Raw genomic sequence first — 22,626 nt, forward strand, 5'->3', positions numbered from 1 at the left:
TCATTCACCCTTGGTTTAAATTTCCCTTTCATTTCTAGAATCCTTTGGAATAGAGCTCTTATTCTTCCCTTTTTGTTGTCCTCTTCTATTTCTATACAATAACTGTTGCAATAGTTCTCTTTATCTTTACGTACTAGTCGCTGTATAGTTGCATTTAGGGTTCTGACTGTATTTCTATTTCCTCTTGCTTTTGCTTTCCTTCTTTCTTTAACCATTTTAAGAGTTCCTTCAGTCATCCATTGAGGTCTTTCTCTGTTTTGAATTAAAGGTATTGTCTTTTTGCATTCTTCCCTGATAATGTCTCTGACTTCACTCCATAGTTCTTCTGGTTCTCTGTCAACTAAGTTTAAAGCCTCAAATCTGTTCCTTATTTGATCTTTATATTCTTCTGAGATGTTATTTAAATTGTATTTTGGCATTATGATTGCTTTGTTGTTCTTCTTTAGCTTTACTCTGATTTTCAATACGACCAGTTCATGATCTGTACCACAGTCTGCTCCTGGTCTTGTTTTTGCAGAAAGTATGGAACTTCTCCAACTTCTGCTACCAATTATATAATCAATTTGATTCCTATATTGACCATTTGGTGATGTCCACATGTACAGTCGTCTTCTTGGTTGCTCAAAAAATGTGTTTGCAAGAAACAAATTATTGGCTTCACAGAATTCAATAAGCGTTTCTCCTGCTTCATTTCTGTCTCCTAAGCCCCATTTCCCCACAATTCCTAGTTCTTCTCTGTTCCCTACTTTTGCATTCCAGTCCCCAATGGTTATCATCACATCTTGTTTTGGTGTGTGATTAGTTTTCTCCTGTACTTCAGCATAAAATCTCTCCAATTCCTTTTCTTCTGCATTTGCCGTTGCAGCATAGACTTGGATGATGGTTATGTTAATAGGTTTCCCATTTAATCTCATTGATATCACTCGCTCATACCTTGCGTTGTAGCTCCTAATTGCTTTTGCTACATCACTTCTCACTATTAAAACAACCCCGTTTCTTCTTAATTTCTCTTTTCCTGCATAAAAATTTTTGTAGTTGCCTGATTGAAAATGTCCCATTCCCATCCATTTTAATTCACTCACGCCAAGTATTGTAATGTTGATACATTCCATTTCTTGCTTGACAATTTCTATCTTTCCCTGGTTCATGCTTCTCACATTCTATGTTCCTAATGTGTGCGTCGTGCAACTCTGGACTCTCCTTTTGCATCTGTGCGCATCAGCCTCTGGGCTTCCTTTCGGCTTTGACCCAGCTGCGTCATTAGTCACAGCAGTACTCATACTTGTCGTTTGTTCTTCCCCTGTAACTCATTGAGTGCCTTCTGACCTGGGGGTCTCATCTTCCAGCACTATCTCATGTTGCATTTTGGATACTCTGTTCATAGGGTTTTCGTGGTAAGAGATATTCAGAGGTGGTTTACCATTGCCTTCCTCTGAGTTTGGATGCATCTTAGTCTGGTGTCTCAGCTTTGACCATTCCACCTTGGGTGCCCCTGCTAGGAGTCCAGCCTCTTGGTCTAGACTCCTGACGGCATTGCTCTCAGCTTCTTCAACACTCTCAAACTCCTCACCACGTTAAGGTATGCATCCTAAAGGGAGATTTCTTTTATATTGTTCTGTTAATGTTATTGAGTACTATTATATTTCCAAATATTATCCCTGACATCAGTAATTCATACATGTGAAGTTGCACATATGTGTAGAAGCTTGAAGTGTAGCAGCCTTTCACCTGATCCAACTGAAATAACAAGATAGTGCAGTACAAGTCAATCAATGTCTAGAGTAGCATCCTTTATATGGCTAGTCTATTGGTCCCTGCTGCTCATCTAATTTTATCTGATTCATAAGGGTGACTATGCAATATTGCCATCAGATATTAGACCCTTGGTATTCCTCACCTGTAATGTTTTGGTGGTCAGGTGTTGCATGACTCCACTCACTCTTAACAAAGTGGTTTCTGTTACGAATGATGATTTATCCCTCCAAGTACTTTCCCTGGTGTGACTGAGAGCATTGAAGGCTTGCATGCTATTCCTTCCCACTGTTCTGCACTGGCCTGGTTTGGATACTCAATTCCCAGCCTGCTAAACCATAGCTTAGCAGTAGGGAATGAGTGATGGGACCGCATGTTCCCTCCTCAACCCTTCCCTTCCATCCAGCTTTACTTAAACCACAGTTATCTGTTACGTTTGAAACAGAGCGCTGTGGTTTTAATGTCATTTACTAATACTATTAAATTGATAAAAACACAACAAACAAAACAGTTGGAACTTTATACGAGTAGCATTTCTCCTCCCCCTTAACACTTCACTTCCTGCATTCTCTTCATTTGCCAATATTTGGCTGAGAGAAATGCAACAGTAAAGAAAACAGTAAATTATTGGGAAGAAATGTAGAAAGTAGCTAACATTGTCATGCCAGCAAAATATGGCTGAGATCCAAAGAACCCTGTAATTAGTTCCACATACTCAAAGCGGCTTGAGTGTAGCTTTCTGTGCCACACAGCACTCCTCTTGTGAAACTGACAGGACTTTCAAAATAAAGGTGTTGGTGTCGTGTTTAAGAATCTGCCCTTTAAATTTTCAAATGTCAAAAATTTCAATAGGCATGCCCAAGCCCTTGAACTGAAGCAGCTCTTTGGATCCCAGCCAAAGAATGCTACATCTGCTCTTTAGTTTAAAGCACACATGTTTTGCCTAATCTTCTCCTTAAGAAGATTTTATGTTTCAACCCTTGTAACATGAAATAAGTAACATTCAATATAATGTCTGTCTTTTTTTTTTTTTTTTGCACTGGTATAATACTTATTTTTCCACATTAATTTTCTTCAAATGTATATGGCTTTGAACACTCTTATTTGCAGATGTCTGCACTTTCAGCTCACAAATTAATATATAGGATGGTTCAGTTGCCATCAAACTTGCAAGTGTCCCTGTTTCCAGGGATTGTTGCTTTATATGATTGACTGATAGGTGTTTACCATGTGTTTGTAAATAGGAACCCCCTCTTTAACATAAAAACATGGGACAATGTGGTTGGATCAGTTCAGTGGCCCACCTAGTCCAGAAACCTGTTCTCAGAGTGGCCAACTAGAAGTGTATGGGAATCCCACAACAAGGACATGAGCTCAAGAGCACTCTCCCCTCCTGTGGTTTCTAGCATCTGGTATTCAGAAGCATACTGCCTCCAATCATGGAAGGAGAATGTAGCCACCATGGCTAGTGGCCATTTATAGCCTTATCTTTCATGAATTTATCTAATCCTCTTTTAAAGTCATCCAAGTTGGTGGCTATTATTGCCTCCTATGGGAGCAAATTCCTATGTGCTGTTCTGAATCTTCCAACATTTAGCTTCATTAGATGTCCATGGGTTCTAGTGTTATGAGAAAGGGAGAAAAACCTTTATCTGTCCACATTCTCCATAAATGTATACACTTCTATCATGTCACCTCAGTTACGCTGTTCATTGCACAAACACGTGATGGAGATCTTTGCATATAATTTAAAGCAGCCAACTTGCACTCTACCTCTGAGGCAGAAAAGGTCCAGGCAATAGATCTTAGGTGATAAGTCTGATAAATTTGCATTACTTCCTAGAAGCGGTGGAATGAAAAGGAGGACCTGATCAAGACTTGTCACTATTTTTACATCCCACCAAATTCAGATTGTGCAATTACAGTTGATTTGGAGGCCTTCTCCACTTTCTAAAAAGATTCGCCTTTTTGCAGTAAGGAAAGTGATGGGGAAATGTACTGGAAAGTGTAGGATAATACTTGGATGACATGTTGTCTAGCCTCCCCACAAACAACTCAGAATGAATGCTCAATAAATAGTTATGTAATCTAACCTCCCTGGAAACAATTCAGCATGAATACTCAATAAACAGATCATTCGGAAGCGTCCTCAGGCTTTGCAGAAGCCTACCCATATGTGGTGTGTTCAGGAAATTTAAGGATAACATAGGATTTCACTCCCATCACATAGACAGGAATACCAAAGGCCTCTGAGAAACCTGAAGCCTCGAGGCCAGGAATAAGATTCTTCCCTACTGCCCCTGTCATCTCTGGTACATAAAACAAAATGACATAGTTGTGGGGAGGCCCTATTGGCAGCATGGAAGCATCAGTATTGCTTCATACTAGGACCTAGGTGACTCTAGAATTGGTGTTGTCCAGGAGGCTGATTTGCATCACACATGGATTCCAAATGGTCTGGTGTGGTAGCGGACAGCATGATGGGGTGGAAGCACTTACCTGACTTCCTGGCAGGTGAGTCACTGCTGCTTACCAGGAGGAGGAAGGACAAAGTGGCAGGGAGAATGGCTTGGTGCAGATCCACTAGGAGAGCCAGTCCGATGCTCCTGTGAGTGCAATTGCACTGTACCACCACCTCGCCCCTCTCCCTCCTAGTAAGCAAGTCACCTGCAGGGAGGTCAGGTAAGTGCCTCCACCCCACCAAGCCATGCACTACTGGTCTGGAGTCCAGCATATAACATACCCAAGAAGCGGGATCTAAAGACCTGCCACAATATATTCCAGAACTCAGTGTTATCCCTTATAGCCAAATGATAGAGGAAACTCCTCTCTTTCGCTGTAGGAGAAGAGCTAAGGGCTAAGCTAGTTGTTACATTAGCTAGGTACCCATGTTTTTTATGTACAGGTTTTAATTATTATTACAGAAATTGGTGGTGTGGGTGGCAGAATCTGGATTGGGATCTTAGTGGGGAGGGCTGAGGGAGGGTTAGGCATCCTTTTTGCTGCCCCTATGGTCCCAGTCTGGATGAGACCACAATTTGGAATAACGTGTTAAAGCCACACTCTTTGGTTCCAATCCAGATTACAATGTCTGTAAATTAAAAAAAAACATTTTTAATTAAGGCACAAACATATACCTAACATAATATGTAGTTTGGCTCTATGTCTGATTAAATCCTTTCCACTGTCCAGTGGGGGCAGAAAAAATATGGTTGACATCTCTAATCATGTCAGGAGCAGGAGGAAAGTGGGCAGCAGATCCAGGACATCTTTATTATAAATGTTCATGTTTTATAGGGCATTGACATCAAGAAAATATACAAATGATAATTAGGAATCAAACAGAAAATATAAATAAATTATTGTGGTAGGTGGCGCTGAGGGATATCTTCAACTCATTTTTAAAAAGGCATCCATAACAATAGAGATCTGTGTCAGCAATTTTTATGGGCTCCACATCTGTGTTGGAGGATTGGTTGGAGACCAACTGCAACTTCTAGATTTTTCCATAAAAATAGGCCACATCCACACCAGACATTTATTCCACTTTGAAGAGTCATGGCTTCCCCTAAAGAATCCTGGGAAGTGTTTATGAAAGGTGCTGAGACCGTTATTCCCCTCACTGAGCTCAAATTCCCAGAATTCTCTGGGAAGAGGGGCTGACTATTAAACCACTCTGGCCATTGAAGCTCTGTCAGGAGAAAAGGGGTCTCCTAATAACACTCTTCACCCTTCACAAACTACAGTTCCCAGGATTATTTGGGGGAAGCCATGACTGTTTAAAGTGGAATAAATGTCTGGTGTGGATGTGGCCAAAGCCTTCTAGAGGATTTATTTTTCTGCAGGTGGATACTTGGCTCATCTTAAGTAACCATAAGCAAGAAGAGTAATTAGACTCTCATAATTAATGCCACCTAGGAAGCAAATAATTCTGTGGTGAGTCAAGACAATTACCAACTGTCCATCTTGGACAGGTAATCCCTCCCCCACATGCACACTTTTATTTTATTTTCTTAGCCGTATAAGCCAGGGCAAGCCTTAGTCCAAAATTGGAAGAGGGATGGTATAACAAAGCCTAACTTGTCATGTGGTCAGTAGCAAAATGAAGCAAGAAACACTGAGGAGTAGGGGGCACACTACGTGTGGATTTGAATGACCATTTTCTTCCCTCATGAGGCAATATTTTCAATCCCTCTCCTGCCATGTAAGAACGGATTGTCTGCAAGTTGCCACCCATGCATCATCAATATAAAAAACCAGGTTTCCTAAACTAGTTTGCAAAGTGGTTTAAAAAAAACTAGTGGGAGTTAACAACGCTTGTTTCAAAAAAAGTGCATCTGTATTAGGTGGAGAAAATATTACTGAAAATAGTGAGGAGTAAATATTGGGGGATAAGAGACTGGCAAATAGGCAAGTTGATCAGTGTCATATTCATGTTGTCTTGAGTAGAGGGAATAGGAAATTGAATCACAGCACCTTATTCTCAAATTAGTTGGAAGAGCATTGCTCTGGATAAATAGCAAAGTACCATATTTCTGTATATGTTTAAAGGTGATTTTTAATTTTGAGATTATGGCAAATGCTGTAAATATGAGAAGTCAAATGGGAGAAAACCAGCATGCTATTTAGTTTGAAGCTGGTGATTTTAAAGAAATACAATTAGGGTATATCACCAGGTTTTGTAGTATGTGAGCTTGGAAATAGTTTTGTATCTACGTATGAATATAAGTGTTGCCAATATTTTCATAGTAGATTGAAATAACACAGGTGACTTTCTCATGACCCACATTTTTTCCATAAATGTTTTAACATAAAAATGTGTACAGTTTTCACTGATGGTTAAAAATGATGTGAACAAAATGCTGTGACAACTGAAGGGAAAGAGTTGAGGAATTAAAAAGAAATCCTGAAGCATTTAAAGTCTGCCTATGAAATGAGTTACCCTAATAAGAACAGGTTTTCTTGTTTTGTTTTTGGGGGAAGTAAGGATGACAATCAATCAATATCTAAACCTGTTAACAGAAATGTGGGTCGGTCTGTATTGAATTTTTGTTTCCTGGCCATCTAGAGTATAACAATAACATCTTCATTATAAAATATGATAAGGTTGATAAATTTTGATTCCGAATGATTAGCTGTTTTCACCTGCTAGAAATACTTTGTATTTATTCTGTACACCTTCCTTTGAATGCCATTGTAAGCCTTCCTTTCTGTCAGACATCCAAATCAGAACAAATAAGGACCCATAAAAAATCCTGATGGGAAAAGTACATAATTGTCTCAAAAGAAGTGAAGCCTCCATTTCCAACCCTTCCATATCACAAGCTGTTAATCAGCAAAAGAAGTCACCATTGTACTCCACACCTGGGAGTAAAGTGGGTGTGGAAACAAAGAAACCACCAGACACCAAGATTGTATATATAATGGCCACAACTTTTATTGGCCACTGCTTCTCAGAAGGAAATGGGACAGCATAAGGCCAGGATCCTACTTCTGGTAACCTTTGTATTGCCAGTATGCTTGACTCAGCCCAGGCCGTTAAGTCAAGTAGGGAAGCCAGGAAGCAGCCCCAGCCGTTGACAGCTCATGGCATTTTAGTGACTGCCACCTACTCCCTTCCATCACTACAGCATGGTACTGTTGCTACCCCTGAGAACAAAAAAACTTAATTTCACATATATGCTCATGGGGTCTGAAGTGGCGGTGACTGACCAGGAAGGAGACCTTGGAGTTGTAGTGGATAGTTTGATGAAGATGTCGAACCAGTATGTGGTGGCTGTGAAAAAGGCAAATTCCATGCTAGGGATCATCAGGAGTGGTACTGAAAGTAAAAATGCTGATATAATTCTGTTATATAAATCTATGGTGCAGCCGCATTTAGAATACTCTGTATATTTCTGGCCACCTCACCTCAGAAAGGATATTGTAAAGCTGAAAAAAGTTCAGAAAAGGGCAACCAAAATAATGAAGGGGATGGAGTGGATCCCCTCTGAGGAAAGATTGCAGCATTTGGGGCTTTTTAGTTTAGAGAAAAGGTGAGTCAAAGGTGACATGATAGAAATGTATAAAATTATGCATGGCATGGAGAAAGTGGATCTCATTACACCAGAACTTGTGAACATCTGACAAAGCTTTATGTTGAAAGATTCAGGACAGACAAAAAAAAGTACTTCTTCACGCAGCACAAACTATGGAATTTGCTCTCACAAGAGACAGCAATGTCCACCAACTTGGATGGATTTAAAAGACAATTAGACAAATTCATGGAGGAAAAGGCTATCAATAGCTACTAGCCATGATGTCTATGTTCTGCCTCCATTGTCAGAGATAGTATGCTTCCAACTACCTCCCACAGGAGGGGAGAGCACTCAAGTCCTGTTTGCAGGTTTCCCCTTGGCAACTGGTGAGAGCAGGATGCTGGACTAGATGGGCCATTGGCCTGATCCAGCAGGTTCTTCTTATGAGAAGAGGCAAAAATCCCCTGGCCACATCCCTGAGGCCTCTTAATGCCTCTCCTCTGTGAGGGAGCCCACCCACAACTCCTTTAAGGATCCTGCTTGATGCCTTAGCACGCTTTGATAGATATGTTAAAGTTGTGTCAAAAGAAAGCAACCAAACATCCCTGCTGGAGCATCAACCATATATAGCTTATAGGATTGCTAAGTGTAAGGCAAACCCCCAAGATCAATTATGGCCTCAGGCAGAATTCCTTCCTTAGCTCAGTCAACTGGCAGCTAACATTGGATCCAGCGCAATCCTGAATTAGTTTACTTATGTTGCATAGTGTTATAGCAAAGAGGAAGAGGGTAAGGATGGGCAGACTGGGAAAAACACTGGCTGGGCCCCAAGACAGAGGTGCTCCATTTTTTAATTCCATCAGTCAGACTGGAGGGATGAAATTCCCTTTCTGGCTGCCTCTCCCTCCCAGCCAGAGAAGCCAGCTGACACTTTGAGCTGTATGTATGGCACCTGCAGAAGACCTTCCTCTACAACAAGGCTTTTAAGTAGAGACCTTATTCCAGTATGAGTCTCTGTTGAAATTGCTTTTTAAAGCTGTTTTTTAAAATATGTTTTTAAGATGTTTTGTTTTAATATGTTTTAAAGATGTTATGTTTTAAAAATTTTGTTTGCTTTTTAATTTAATTTAATTTTATATCCCACCTTTCCTCCCAGAAAGGCTCCCCATGCAGTTGGAAGCGCAGGCTTGTTGCTGAAGAGACCCACTGCTAAAGGCACCCTTGGTCTAATCAATTTTGGATGGTAGATGGGGTTCTCCAACCCCTCCATTATTATTCTGTAGGGTAGGATGTTTTTACCATCCTGCCTTGCCTCCTTCCTCCTTATTTAGGCACGCATGGCATACCCACGTTACTAATATAGAAAATGAAGCTATTTAATTTTTTATTTTGGTGTCCCTGAATGTATATTCTTCTTTCATGCATTAATATTTAAGAGTTGTATTTTTATCTAGATTATTCAGATCTATTGCTGATTGTAAATTTCAAACAAAAAACCGACTTTATTCCTGATGTTTTCTATGGAGGACTTGAGCAGGAGTTAGGAAAACCACTTCAGTTAAATAAGTAAGTGGTGCATCCACCTATATCAGTTGTATTGTTGACTGTTATGGTTGCTAGGAACCTTTATTTATCTTCATTTCACAATGGTGGTGGGGTAGTGGTTGTCAGTGATGAGAGTAAGGGACAGACATCAGAGTTAGGACTGTGAAGAACTGTTGGAGGAGGGGGAGTGAGTGAGAATGAAATCTGGTTGCCTAGTCTTATTTCTAAATATAAACGTCACCCCATAGTACTTCACTGTGATCTCTGATTTGTGACAAATCATAAATATTAGGATCTATCAAAGCTCTCCATGGCTGCAAATAAGGTAATATTTTCAATGGCATGTACTGAGGTTACATCTGTACTATACATTCAAAAACACGGTTATACCATTTAAACAGTCATGCCTTCCCCATTTAACAATCAATCTTTCTTCTCAGGAAACTCTACAGTTCCCAGAATTGGGGGTTGGGGAGCCAGACTATTAAAATGGTATAACAGTGCTTTAAATATATGCAGTAGATGTGACCTTAGATTAAATTTTGTATTGGATACATGAATGTAGACAAAAAAATGACCTCAGCCAATTGGGTTTTTTATACAATCTTGAGAGATTTGAAGTCATAACTTGCATAGTGCCAACTGTCAGAATGGTAAACTATGCTCATTTTTAGGAACAAAAATGGCCAGGATGATTCTTAAAAATTATAAAACACAGCTGAAAGTTATTAAAATCTTTGTAATAGGAATAGACCATTTGAGGTGATAAGATATGTAGTAATTCATTTAGGCTGCAATCCTGTGACCCCTGGGAGGAAGTTTCAGATCTCCCTCTCTGAGGTCAAACATAGAAGCCTTCCATTGGAGAGGGAGATCAACCTCTTTGCGCCCCTCCCAGCTGCCACAGAAATCTCTGTGTCCCTTGCCTCCCCAGTGTTGGAGTGACATTGGTAGAGGGAAAAGGGGGTGTACCACATAGGTGTGGTTGAAGGGAAGACTTGGATCCAAAGCTTCCCATTCCTCCAACACACCACTTAAAGGGGGGGGATATACAGCAGCCCTGGAGGTGACATTATCTCAGTGGGAGTGAAACTGTAAAAAAGGGGGGAGATTCTGGCTCCTTCCACCAGGCCACAACATGCCCAAGTAGGTATTTGAATTTAGCAGTTCGTCCTTCCTCCTCCTTTTGAATGAATCTGTAAGTGTATTCTTGATTTATTCCACCCAGGGGTCTTGGTTGTTGGGCAGGATAAAAATGCCACAAAGAAATAAATAAAATGTAGTTCAGAACACAGAACTAGATTCTTTTACCTAACAGTATTCAGCTACATTATATGTCTCCTTAGGATCAGGACAGCAATAATCTATTCCATTAAATACAAATCTAGCCGCATTTCCCTAAGTTATGAAGTGTCACCTGTTTCTGACTGAAATTTGGGTGGTGCCTCACAAAGTCACACTTAGAGTGTAACTTACGTCCATTGATTTCAATGAGTCTACTCTGAGTACGACTTGGATGCCACTCTCTGTTTCAAAATTGCTGGTAAGATTCATTTTTTATTATTTTACATTGTGTAACTTGGAAATGTTGTGGGTTATTATTGTTGTAGCTCAACAATTCGTTCCCAGGTACAAGAGGCCAGAATGTAGGCAGCCTCTTCCACATGGTAGATGACTTGGGACGAGCAATGGAAACCTTAGTGACCATAATGACAGGTGTTAGAATAGCAAGATGTGTTTTACAACTTCAGTACTCGCATGGTTTTTATAATATTCATATGGCAAAAGGATTAGACTGTAAGAGTTTACATGAAAACAAATTACATTTTTTGAAGGGTAGTGGTAGATTTCAGTAGTTTATTAAGTCTGTTATTGTTTTGTTAACAATGGCATGTTTACACATCTATGCAATTGTACAAATAAAATAAGAAAACTACATGTAAAATCTTGATAGCTACATAACTTGCCGTTTCTTTATATGGAACGCATTTTGGGTTGTTAAAAAAAATATAACCATTATAAAGAAAGATTGTAAACAAAGTGTGCTTTATAAAAATGTTTATATAAATCCCTATTAAAAAACCAAAACCGAAAAGAGGCAGTGCATTTGTTTAGCATCACTTCAGCTCTGTAATTGTACCAGACATATATTCATGTCCTGTGTTCTTTTCCTTATCAGAGAATTTCTGCAACACCAAAACTATCAACATACATTTCTCATTGTTTTGTGTCTGACTAGCACTGGCTTAAAAAGTAATACTGTCCTGAACTTCCAGTTGAGGTAGTTTTTCCACCTCTTTCTTAAGTCTTATAGGAATTTATCCAGCTAGTTTATTGATTGTAAGTCACTTTGGGTTCACTTTTGTGAAGAAAAGTGACTAACAAATTAAGTAAATATAATAAAATAAAATGAGGGGTTGTTTATAGTATAAACAAGATGGTACCTGAGATCTTATTTTGTCTGCTCAAGAGGCAATTCTCCGATTTTAAAAAGTCAACAGATTGTTAGACACAAAAATAAAACTCAAGATTAAAGTAGGAGAATCAAACGTTGCCCAGGCCTCAATCCAAATTCAGAATTAAGTGCACATAAAATTAATTTTGGAGGAATGAGTTGTTTCCAGTAGACCATGACCAAAAAGAAAGATTAAAAGCAAGTGCCTTGAAGCCACAAAGAGTCCCTCTCCAGACTTCATCTTGGCTGCATTCTAACACAAAATAGGCAGGCTGATTTAAGAAGAAATGTTGAAAAAAGATTAAGTATTACTAGTTTTCTCTTCAAAGCAGATTGTTTTCATTCGGTGGTTATTAAAATCTGGTATGTTAGGAGGCTTATCATAAATATGCTGACCTAGACTAATTTTTTCATGCTCAGTGGATGCAGCAGTCTTAAAAGTGCTTCCATTGTCAATACTAATATTGCAAACGTATACAAGTATTTTAATTAATCAAATTGATACATTTAAAAAGGCATTAATAAAAAGCTTCACTTTGAGGGTTACAAAATTATTTTTGCTTGTTTAGAACAATGGGCAAAGACATTTTATGTGACAGGATAATACTAAAAGATGTATGTTGCCCTATCTGAAGGAGTTTAATTTCAGTAGAGCCCTTTTGAAGAAGTACAAGTTATTTACAGAATTAACACAGTACATTTGAAGGAAATAAATAGGAGTTAGAACTGAACTTGTAAGTTAAACATAGCCCATTCTTAGCTAAATGCATCCCAGTATATTCCAAGATACGTGAAGAACAGATTTTCTTCCCCCTCACTTTTAAAAAAAACTGCATTACATAAAATATGAAAGCTTTACTATCCAGATACTATATTACAAACAAATGCAACAGAATACTTGGTGTGTTTGTGAGAGGACCTTCTGGAATAATATTTTTGTTTAAAGAATGGAATGTACTTTTTCCTACTGGCAGTATGTTGCACTTTTTAAACATGTAGCGCTTAGCTTTCTAAAAACCATAAAGCAGCATATCTGTCATAGCTTATGGAACGTTGTTATATATCTAATTCATTCTGTTCTAGGTTGGTTATCTTTAATGGACTGTTTTATTTTACATTAATTTTGTAAGTAAGAACTTTTTTTAAAAAAAGTTAATCTTAATGATAGTCTACGTATCACAAGCATATGCCTTCATGCATTTTGCTTTGTCCTACCTTTAAGTTGTGTGGAAGATGTCCACAGGTAGAGGGAGTGTCACTTGATAACAATTACCACTTTTCTCTTCTTAGGGCTATTATTTCAGTATTCTTGAGTCACAAACGCTTTCAAGAGACATTTTAGGAAGGCTAAAATGAAGCATTTTTTTGTTTCTTCCAAAACACCTTTTTAATTAGGTTGCAGATTCCCCCCCCCCGCAAAGTTAAGCTGAATCATTCGCTTGCTACTGAATGATGAGTCTGCCTTGTTAGTCAATTCCAGAAGGGAATGTTTTTTGTTGCTGCTGCTTCCAAGCAGCCCATGGCGCTCTGTAAGAGGAGTGGTAAGGGACTGGAGATTCTTTTACATCAGATCCCATGTCTTCATTTAAAGAAGGATATGGCATTTATTTTGGCATCTCTTTTTAACAATGTAATAGGATTACCATAGCTAAGAAAACTTTCTTCACAGCTTCTAATTAGTTATTCTCAACTATATGTGTAGATGGGGGGGTGATAATAAAAATGCCTCATATGTTAATGTTACAGAATTGAATTTCAGGTTTGTTTGAATTATGTGCTTAGCTTGCATGTCAAAAGGCTGTCTTACTACAATATGAGAGCTTCTTCAATACAGCCTTGCAGATTAGCCACCTGCCAGGATGTGCAATTATTCCTTGCAGGTAACAGCTGCCTAGATTAAAACCTGCCTGCCAACCTCATGACACAAGGGTAAGGAAACTTTTTAATGGGATTCACAAGGGGTATTTCTACTCATCAGCAAGGCTACTTAAATGTAACTCATTGGCACAGCTACATAGTGCTTTTGAGTTGGTAGGGCTTTCTCAATCATCACTTCCAAATCCTTGCAAGGCATATTGGTCCTATGGTAAGTCTGTGTTTGTCCCCTGCTTTGAATACTATATTAAATTTTTTGCACATGCTCCCCTGGTTTCCTTTCATTAAAAAAGAGTACTGATAATTAGCACGTGTTAAATATAATGTACTCACACATCACAAAAATGGAGGAGAAAAGAGGGCACAGGTTTCCATAAAATTTGCATATGCTAATTTTTGTGTATAGATGCACATTTAGAAATAATTACTATAATTCAGCTAAAGATACAACGCATGTCACTATAGTGAGGAAGACTGGGATGAGGCTACTTGTCTGCTTGCTCAATTTGCTGCCCAGGTGCTAACTGTTCATGGGCAACAGTCCAGGATCATGCTGTCACCTATTATGGATCTTTATCTTTTAATTGGATTTGGATCGGACAGGCCTTCAAAGAAAGGATGCCTTCAAATAGAAGTCTGTTCTCTGGTTGCCCTTCAAATTAAACCCCTGTCCTCTGTGAAGTAGGACACATAGCCACTCTTCATTTATCACAACAGCAAAGATATACATTAGCCAACTTGCAATTGGCATTACCTTTCCAGAAGAGCTTGTAGATTCACGTGGTTGATGTCTGTAATCAATTGTAACCATATTCACTAATAGGCAAAAAAACCAACACCATGGTTTACAAATCACGTATAGCCCATAGATATTTCTATCAAACTTTAAAAAGCAGGGAAATTGGGCAGCTATCGTGAATGCACCAGGAGAGCAGGAGGCCTGACCTCTTCTCTGAGATATCGGACTGCTCTACAAATTTATAAAAACACAAACTCAATTTGGGTTGGTCTTCCACAGTCCAAACTACTTCCTGTGTAGCATGGAAGAGAGGCTGATTGTTAAGCTACTCTGGCCACTGGAGCTTTGTCAGGGGAATAGAAGTGTCCTAACAACTCTCAGTACCCTTCCCAAGCTACACTTCCAGGATTCTTTGGGGGAAGCCATGACTATTTAAAGTGGAATAAATGCCTGACATGAGTGTAGCGCCCTGATTAGCCAAGCCAAACAGCTGTTAATTTGGCTTTTAGAACACTGGTGGTTCTTACTGAGCATGCCTGTGCTATAATAGACTCCAATGTTAATTTTCTTTAATTAAAAATTAGCCATGCATTTTATAATTTTTAAACTGCAACAGATGAAGGACAGAGTATGAGACAAGATCAGTAGTAGGATTACAGGTACTCTGAACATGGCCGATTTTTAATTAATTTCAACAAATTATGAGACCACTGAAAGAAAAAAAGTCCAACATGGGTCTGGATGTTTTTTACTCGTGTTTTGGACTTTAAAGTCTGGATTCTTTCTGAGTGTTTTGTATATTTCCATGAAAACTTAGTGGGTTGTTAAGCAAGCATTTCTGAGTTCAGGACTATATGTTTTGTAAGATTTTGGTTTGAAATGAACTTATGGGAAGCAGCAAAATGGCACGGGAGTATTTTCAATTTAACATGGCACAATGTGAAAAACCTATGCTGGCTGTAGCATACAGCCACTCTTGTGGCTGTATAATTAGACTTTTATGGTAAAACTTCCTTTAAGGTTGTTCTTTAGACTTTAATGGGACTTGAAATCCCCCTCTGTTTGTATTGCTGCTAGCTAACTAATGCATTTTCTTGTCAGAATAACTACAGATAATTTGACTTTAAGTGAATTTGAGGCATTCTAAGCTGGGCACTCAGGATGAATAGCTGCTTTTCAAAATCTTTAGCCAAATACAACTATAACTAAATCTTTAGTCTGCAATGGATCTAAACTAAAACAAAATGAAAAGAAAAATACAGAATAGATCATGAGGTATCATGCTATAGGACTATGTAAGCTTTTGAATTTCACAGAACTGTTAGACAAACAGAATGGAAGGGTAGCTAAAAGTGCCAGGGAAAGAACATGATTTCATATTAATTGCTCCCATTCCTATCCACTGGCCAACGTTTGCTTTTTCCCCATTCTGGCTTATAAAGGATGTCTAGTTGAAATGTACATTTTATCTAGATAGAACACAGCTACTTTTGTCATTTCTAAAGTGTCCAATAGGTACTTGAATATCACAGAATTTTCATAGGCAAGAACTCTAAATTATCTGGTTACATGTTTTGTGGATCATTCAAATGGGCAGTTCCTATGAATGAAAAAGCATTCCAAAAAATCAGTGAATAGGCAGATTAATCTGTGGACAACAAGTCCAGCTTGGAATATTTGTATTTTTTAATTTAAGAAAGTCTTCTTTTTCTTGGCTGCAATTCCACATGCATATCAAGGTTTTTTTAGGTTCTTCATTCTCACCATAACCACTTGCATCACTGCCCCCCCCCCAAGCAATGCCTGGATTTTGGGACACCTTCTAGAGCTGTAACACTGGCACCCTTCCATGTATGTGCAGAAGTTCCTTCAGTATGTTAGGGGCTCTTTGGACTCCACCCCATATTTAAAAATTAGGATGATGATCTGAGTATTCCAAATCAGAATTTAATTGTGCATCCAGAAATATTTCCCATTATACTCAGGTCTGAAAAGACCATGGCAATGAATTGTTCTAGACCAGCCTTTCCCAAGCTTTTGGTCCCCAGATGCTGCTATGCTACAATTCCCATCATTCCTGATCATTTGCTATGCTGGCTGGGCTGATGAGAGTTGTAGTCTGACAACATCTGCGGACCAGAAGGTTGGGAAAGGTTGTTCTACACTTTCTTTTGGTGTATGCCTTTCCCTTCCACACAAACTGAAGAAAGTGGTTATTAAACCCTCCAGAGTCCTCACTTCTGAGTGAATTCATTCTGGGAACTACTGATGGGTGATTTTTTTCTTTCAGTTTCACATTTTCCCACTCTTAAATTCAGCTTGTCACATTAGCTTGCAAATTTATTTATTTATTTAAGTCCTCGTGAATTCCTCAGCATTTTAGCACAAATTTTTCCTAATATACACGGGTCTATGCAATATTGCTTTATGTACACATTTTACAAGCACTTTTCTGTAATATAATACATTTTTGTATGTTATTTTTATAAACATACGCATTTTGCTGCACATTTTACCCTACTAAAATCATTTCTGGACACATTACTTGGCTGGAGAGCTTCATTGCAAAATTTGGAGAAGTGTGAATTTTGAAGGATAACTGTGTTTAAGTTTGCACATTGTTTGTGGAAATGCAAATAAAGTAAGTTCACCTTTAAATGCAAACTGAACAAAATTTCTCCCCCACCCCTACTGCAAACAGGCTGAAACTAAGCCTAAGTATACGCAACTGAACTTTCTGCATATGCTTCTCTTGTTAGCCTCCCTCCACCTTCCTCTCTTTCCTCTGCAGCCAAATCCTTTGTGTCTCTAGAAGCCATCCTTTCACCATATACCTTTCTTTTTCTAATTATGGAATTATCAGTTGCAGGTGTTGCCACATGCTCTGCTCACAAGAGTGGCAAAATTGATCTTGCTTGGGCTTCGGGTCGGTGTATCATACTTAGATATCCTCTTCCAGTACAGGCTTCATACTATCAGAGTTGGGTATGTGGCACCCCAATGCCCCATTTACAACAACCACCATAACACAACCGGGAGTTCTTATTGTTAGCGTTATTATATTCCTTGAGGATGCTCAGTAGTCATTCCCAAATATCTTTTTCTTTCTTTCTTTCTTTCTTTCTTTCTTTCTTTCTTTCTTTCTTTCTTTCTTAGTTAGTTAGTTAGTTAGTTAGTTAGTTAGTTAGTTAGTTAGTTAGTTAGTTAGTTAGTTAGTTAGTTAGTTAGTTAGTTAGTTAGTTAGTTAGTTAGTTAGTTAGTTAGTTAGTTAGTTAGTTAGTTAGTTAGTTAACTAACTAACTAACTAACTAACTAACTAACTAACTAACTAACTAACTAACTAACTAACTAACTAACTAACTAACTAACTAACTAACTAACTAACTAACTAACTAACTAACTAACTAACTAACTAACTAACTAACTAACTAACTAACTAACTAACTAACTAACTAACTAACTAACTAACTAACTAACTAACTAACTAACTAACTAACTAACTAACTAACTAACTAACTAACTAACTAACTAAGTGGCTAACCATTAGCACACATCGTCATATAATCCCCCTCAGTCTCAGTATCCACTCCATAGTGACATTACTTCCCAAATGTGCGGTCATTAAACTTGTGTTGACTGGCTCCAGAACTAGAGGCCCCTGTTTAGTTTCTCTATTACAGAGTTGTTAATCTTGGGTGCCCAGTTGTTATTGGACTTCAGTTCCCACCATCCCCATCCATCTTTGCCAATGGTGAGGGATCGTGGGAGTTGTAGTCCTACAACATCTGAGTATCCACCTTCCCAAGTCACAGCATGCATTCACAACATTCTCATAGTTCAGTGGTCCTGCCTCTCAACATTTCTTCTGGAATCAATGTGTCACAATCAATTTAAAAAAACCTCTAAAAGTATGAATGAGAAAAACCCCTTATTGCTACTGTAATTCTAAATGGTATATACTGAATTTGCACTAACGAGGCCAGATATCCTACTGAGAGTAATTAAATGCCCTCATTATTCATAGCCACGAATTGTTCAATTATGTAGGAAAGTATTTAAATTGGACATGGTGCATAACAATCTGGCTTCTACATTAGGTTTCTTGAAGCTTGAGAGTTTAATCTTGGCTTGAAACTCATTTTTCTCCAAATCTAAATAAGGACAACACCAATAAAAAGAATGTATGTGATGCTATCTTTATTTTTCCATATTAAATTAACAGTAAAAAGGCATAGTTTTCTGAACCACAAGTACAGTCATTTCTTGGTACTCCGGTAGCCCTTTCAACCTCCAGTATGAACCCCTACCCACTTCTGCAAGGGGAGGGGGAAAGACCTTGGGAAAATGTTGATTACTATTTTTTTTTTAAAAAAAATCACTAATTTCTACAAACTGAATAATGAGTAACGGAAAAGATCATTTGAACATATTTAGTAATAGCAGAAGTAGCTTCATTGTTCCATCCGTAGGTCATTAACTTTATTATTGTTAAAGTTATTGTTGAATAACTTTATTCAACAATAGTTATTTAAAAGTTGTTAACACGATGCACAATATTAAAAGAGCCATCACATTTTAAATATAGAGAAGTTTCATAGCATTTTTTCCTGATATAATGTAATTAGGTAAATATGCTTCTACCTCCAAGAAGTAGTAGCTTCTCAAATTGAAATGTACTTTTTTTGGTAGAACAAATGTTCTGTGTCTCGTGTGATAACCCAAAGTATTCTGTATAGTTCGCCAAAAAAAATCATCAGTGTGATTATATGGAAGGCCTAGTTTATGCAAAAAAATGTTGCCACAGTAATATTTAGTTTGATATTTCATTGGTTCAAAATGATTTGCTTTACCTTCTCTTTGATTGGTTAGCCCTGCTGCAGAAGAGTGCAGTGGAATTATCCCAGAGTAACCTATTAAAAACTTGGTATCACAGTTGGTGAGCCAGTGTGGTGTAGTGGTTAAGGTGTTGGACTACAACCTGGGAGACCAGGGTTCGAATCCCCACCTAGCCAAGAAGTGCACTGGGTTACCTTGGGCCAGTCACTGCCTCTCAGCCTCATGAAAACCCTGTTCATAGGGTCGCCATAAGTTGGAATCGACTTGAAGGCAGTACATTTTACATCACAGTTTGTAATAGGATCAAGAACTCCAGCAATTTATTTACTCATTGCAGTGGAGCTCTGTGAAAAATTTGGTAGATTGTAAATGAAATTTCTATTTTAATATCAGTTTTCAGACTATGTTACTAACTTTGATTTCTTACCAGCAAAAAGAATGTTAGATACAATTGGATCAGGGAGGCCAGGATTCAAATCTCCACTGAAGCTTTAATCCCAACCCCACTGTCCTGGGAGTAAACCTCATTGAATTGGACTTACTTCTGAGTAGATATGGTTAGGATTGCACTGAGAGTCATGAAACTTGCAAGTTGGCCCTAACAAGTCACCATCTCGACTACTCTATCCCACAGAGTTGTTGTGACAACAAAATAGTATAGCTTTCAACCTTGAGCTCCTTGTAGGCAGGATAGGATACAAATGCCACAATGAACAAATTGTGTATGCACACTTCCCCTTCCAACGATGGATGGCTCCTTCCATCCATCAAAGGCTTCTGGTCGAATGGAGGAATCCCACTGGGAGAATGTGGGAGGAAGCTATTTTTGTCGATTACTTCCATTTTCTGCAGCACCTTACACCCCCATGAGAAATAGCACTGAGGCTGGAGGAGAAAGGCCAATCAATAATCTCCCTCCCTCTTTTCCACCAGTTGGTGCATCCTGAGCAGTACCCACCTGAGGATGCTGCCACCTTCAGTAGCAAACTCTGGATCCAACCCAATGCAACTGTAGACAAACTTTTAGAATTTTATTTTTTAAATTCAAAAGACAAATTGACTTCCAATATTGTCTATAGATTGTATAGTTTATCTAAGGTTTATAGTGTATTTAGAAGACAAATTAGTAGTCTCCTGTTCCTCCTCCCCACTCCCCCAACTGCCTTCTATGCACAGCTATGCACACAAAAGGCATCCCAACACCTATCACCATGTGCAGTGAAGGGAATTTATTGTATTCAAATTTTATATGATTGAACTTTATGAGGAAATGTCTACATCCTATAACATTTTCATGGTTTCTTGTTCTTAGAAACATATCCCAACATGGTGAAATGTAGACTACCATCAGATATGAATTTTGTATATCTCCCATTATTAGCACGGTGGATATTGATGCTGTCCACTGTTGGTGGCAGTAATGCTTCTGAATATCAGTTGCTGGAAACCTCAGGAGGTCGCTCTGGTGGATGATATGAGGAGGGCATTAGATAGGGGAGAATTCACCTTTCTTGTCCTCCTCGATCTCTCAGCGGCTTTTGATACTGTTGACCACAGTATCCTTCTACATCGCCTGGAGGGATTGGGAATAGGAGGCACTGTACTGCAGTGGTTCCGCTCCTTTCTCTCCGATAGGCATCAACTAGCATTAGGGGAAGAGGTTTCAGACCCTTGGCCTCTCAATTGTGGTGTGCCACAGGGCTCTATCCTCTCTCCCATGCTATTTAATATCTATATGAAGCCGCTGGGGACAATCATTAGGAGATTTGGGCTGCAGTGTCACCAATATGCGGATGACACTCAGCTCTATCTCTCGTTTAAATCCTCACCAGAGTTGGCTGTGGAGACCATGTCCAAGTGCCTGGAATCCGTGAGCGGATGGATGGGAAGGAACAGGTTGAAATTGAATCCCGATAAGACCGAGGTGCTACTCGTGGGGGACAAGGGAAGGTTGGGAGATATTGACTTGATGTTCGATGGGGTGAAACTGCCCCTAAAGGACCAGGTCCGGAGCCTTGGGGTTGTTCTGGATTCCAAGCTGTCCATGGAGGCTCAGATCTCGGCAGTGAGCCGGGCAGCTTGGTATCAATTACACCTCATACGTAGACTGCAACCCTACCTTCCTGTTCATCAGCTCCCATTGGTGGTACATGCCCTGGTCACCTCTCGTTTGGATTACTGTAATGCGCTCTACGTGGGGCTACCCTTGAAAACGGTCCGGAAACTACAACTTATACAAAATGCGGCGGCTCAACTACTTACAAATTGTCGTCGCCGGGAGCACATCACTCCAGTGTTGTTCGATCTGCACTGGCTTCCAGTTGTTTTCCGGGCCCAATTCAAGGTGTTGGTATTAACCTTTAAATCCCTACACGGTCTCGGCCCAGCTTATCTGATGGAGTGCCTCCAACGCCACCAATTATGCCGCCCGACAAGATCAGCCACACAGGGCCTTCTCTCAGTCCCACCAACTAAAACAGCTAGGTTGGTGGGGACTAGAGAGAGGGCATTCTCAGTGGCGGCCCCCACTCTCTGGAACTCCCTCCCGTATGATCTCTGGCATGCCCCTTCCCTGAATGTATTCCGCCAGGCCTTGAAGACCTGGCTTTTCAGACAGGCCTTCGGGACTTCCGGGGAGGGTTAATCTCTATGACTAATTGCCTATTACTCTGAACTGTCATTGTTTTATAATTTTTATCATTTGTATTGTATTATTATGATGTATTTTATTGTAACTGAGTTGTACGTCGCCTAGAGTGGCCACTGGCCAGATAAATTAAATTATTATTATTATTATTACTGTTGCTCTCAGGTCCTGCTTGCAGGCTTCCCACATGTATCTGATTGGCCATTGTGAGAACATGTTGCTGAAATAGATGGGCTACTGGCCCGATCCAGCAGGCTCTTCTTATGTTCTTACACTTTTAATTATGTATTTTAAAGATTTATTTATCACTGTTCTGGAAATTTCCAGGATGGTTTACAAAAGAAAGGCTAAATACAAAAATCAAAATAAAACACAATACATTACAACATAGGAAGCTTCCTTGTACCAAGTCAGACCAATGGTCTATGTAGGACAGTATTGGTCTACTACACTGACTAGCAGCAGCTTTCCAGGGTTTCCGCCAGGGTTCTCCCCCAGCCCTACGTGGAGATGCCAGCGACTGAACCTGGGACCTTCTGCATCCAAAGCAAATGCTCTACCGCTGAGTTATAGCCCTTACCCAAATGTATGTCAATGCATTAAAAATCTTGGCAGAATAGAAACCTGACACCAATCAACTAATAATGCTGGCCCCCTACTCAAAGTTGTTTTTTTGTTGACTGACAGCAGTGAAGTGGCCAGGTTCAGTGTCTGCTAAAATAAATATGAATGAAAACATGGGTGCTATGACATAAATTCA

General features: G+C 39.2%; 2 protein-coding genes across 4 annotated transcripts in view; one reads left to right on the forward strand and one right to left on the reverse strand.

The window, feature by feature from the left end:
* Positions 1-22,626, forward strand: part of NT5DC1 (5'-nucleotidase domain containing 1) — a 164,300-nt gene that overhangs the window by 75,852 nt on the left and 65,822 nt on the right. The gene's annotated exons all lie outside the window — the stretch shown is intronic.
* COL10A1 (collagen type X alpha 1 chain) overlaps positions 1-22,626 on the reverse strand; it is a 76,609-nt gene that overhangs the window by 40,066 nt on the left and 13,917 nt on the right. The window contains exon 1 of one of the 2 annotated variants that reach the window (XM_061623659.1): positions 12,985-13,243. The exons of the other annotated variant lie outside the window; for it this stretch is intronic. The gene's annotated coding sequence lies outside the window, so the exon portion shown is untranslated. Of the gene's footprint in view, positions 1-12,984; positions 13,244-22,626 lie in introns of those variants that run through there. 2 annotated transcript variants of the gene reach the window in all.

The sequence above is a fragment of the Rhineura floridana genome, chromosome 4 (assembly GCF_030035675.1).
Source record: "Rhineura floridana isolate rRhiFlo1 chromosome 4, rRhiFlo1.hap2, whole genome shotgun sequence".
In the NCBI taxonomy this organism is placed as follows: Eukaryota; Metazoa; Chordata; class Lepidosauria; order Squamata; family Rhineuridae; genus Rhineura; species Rhineura floridana.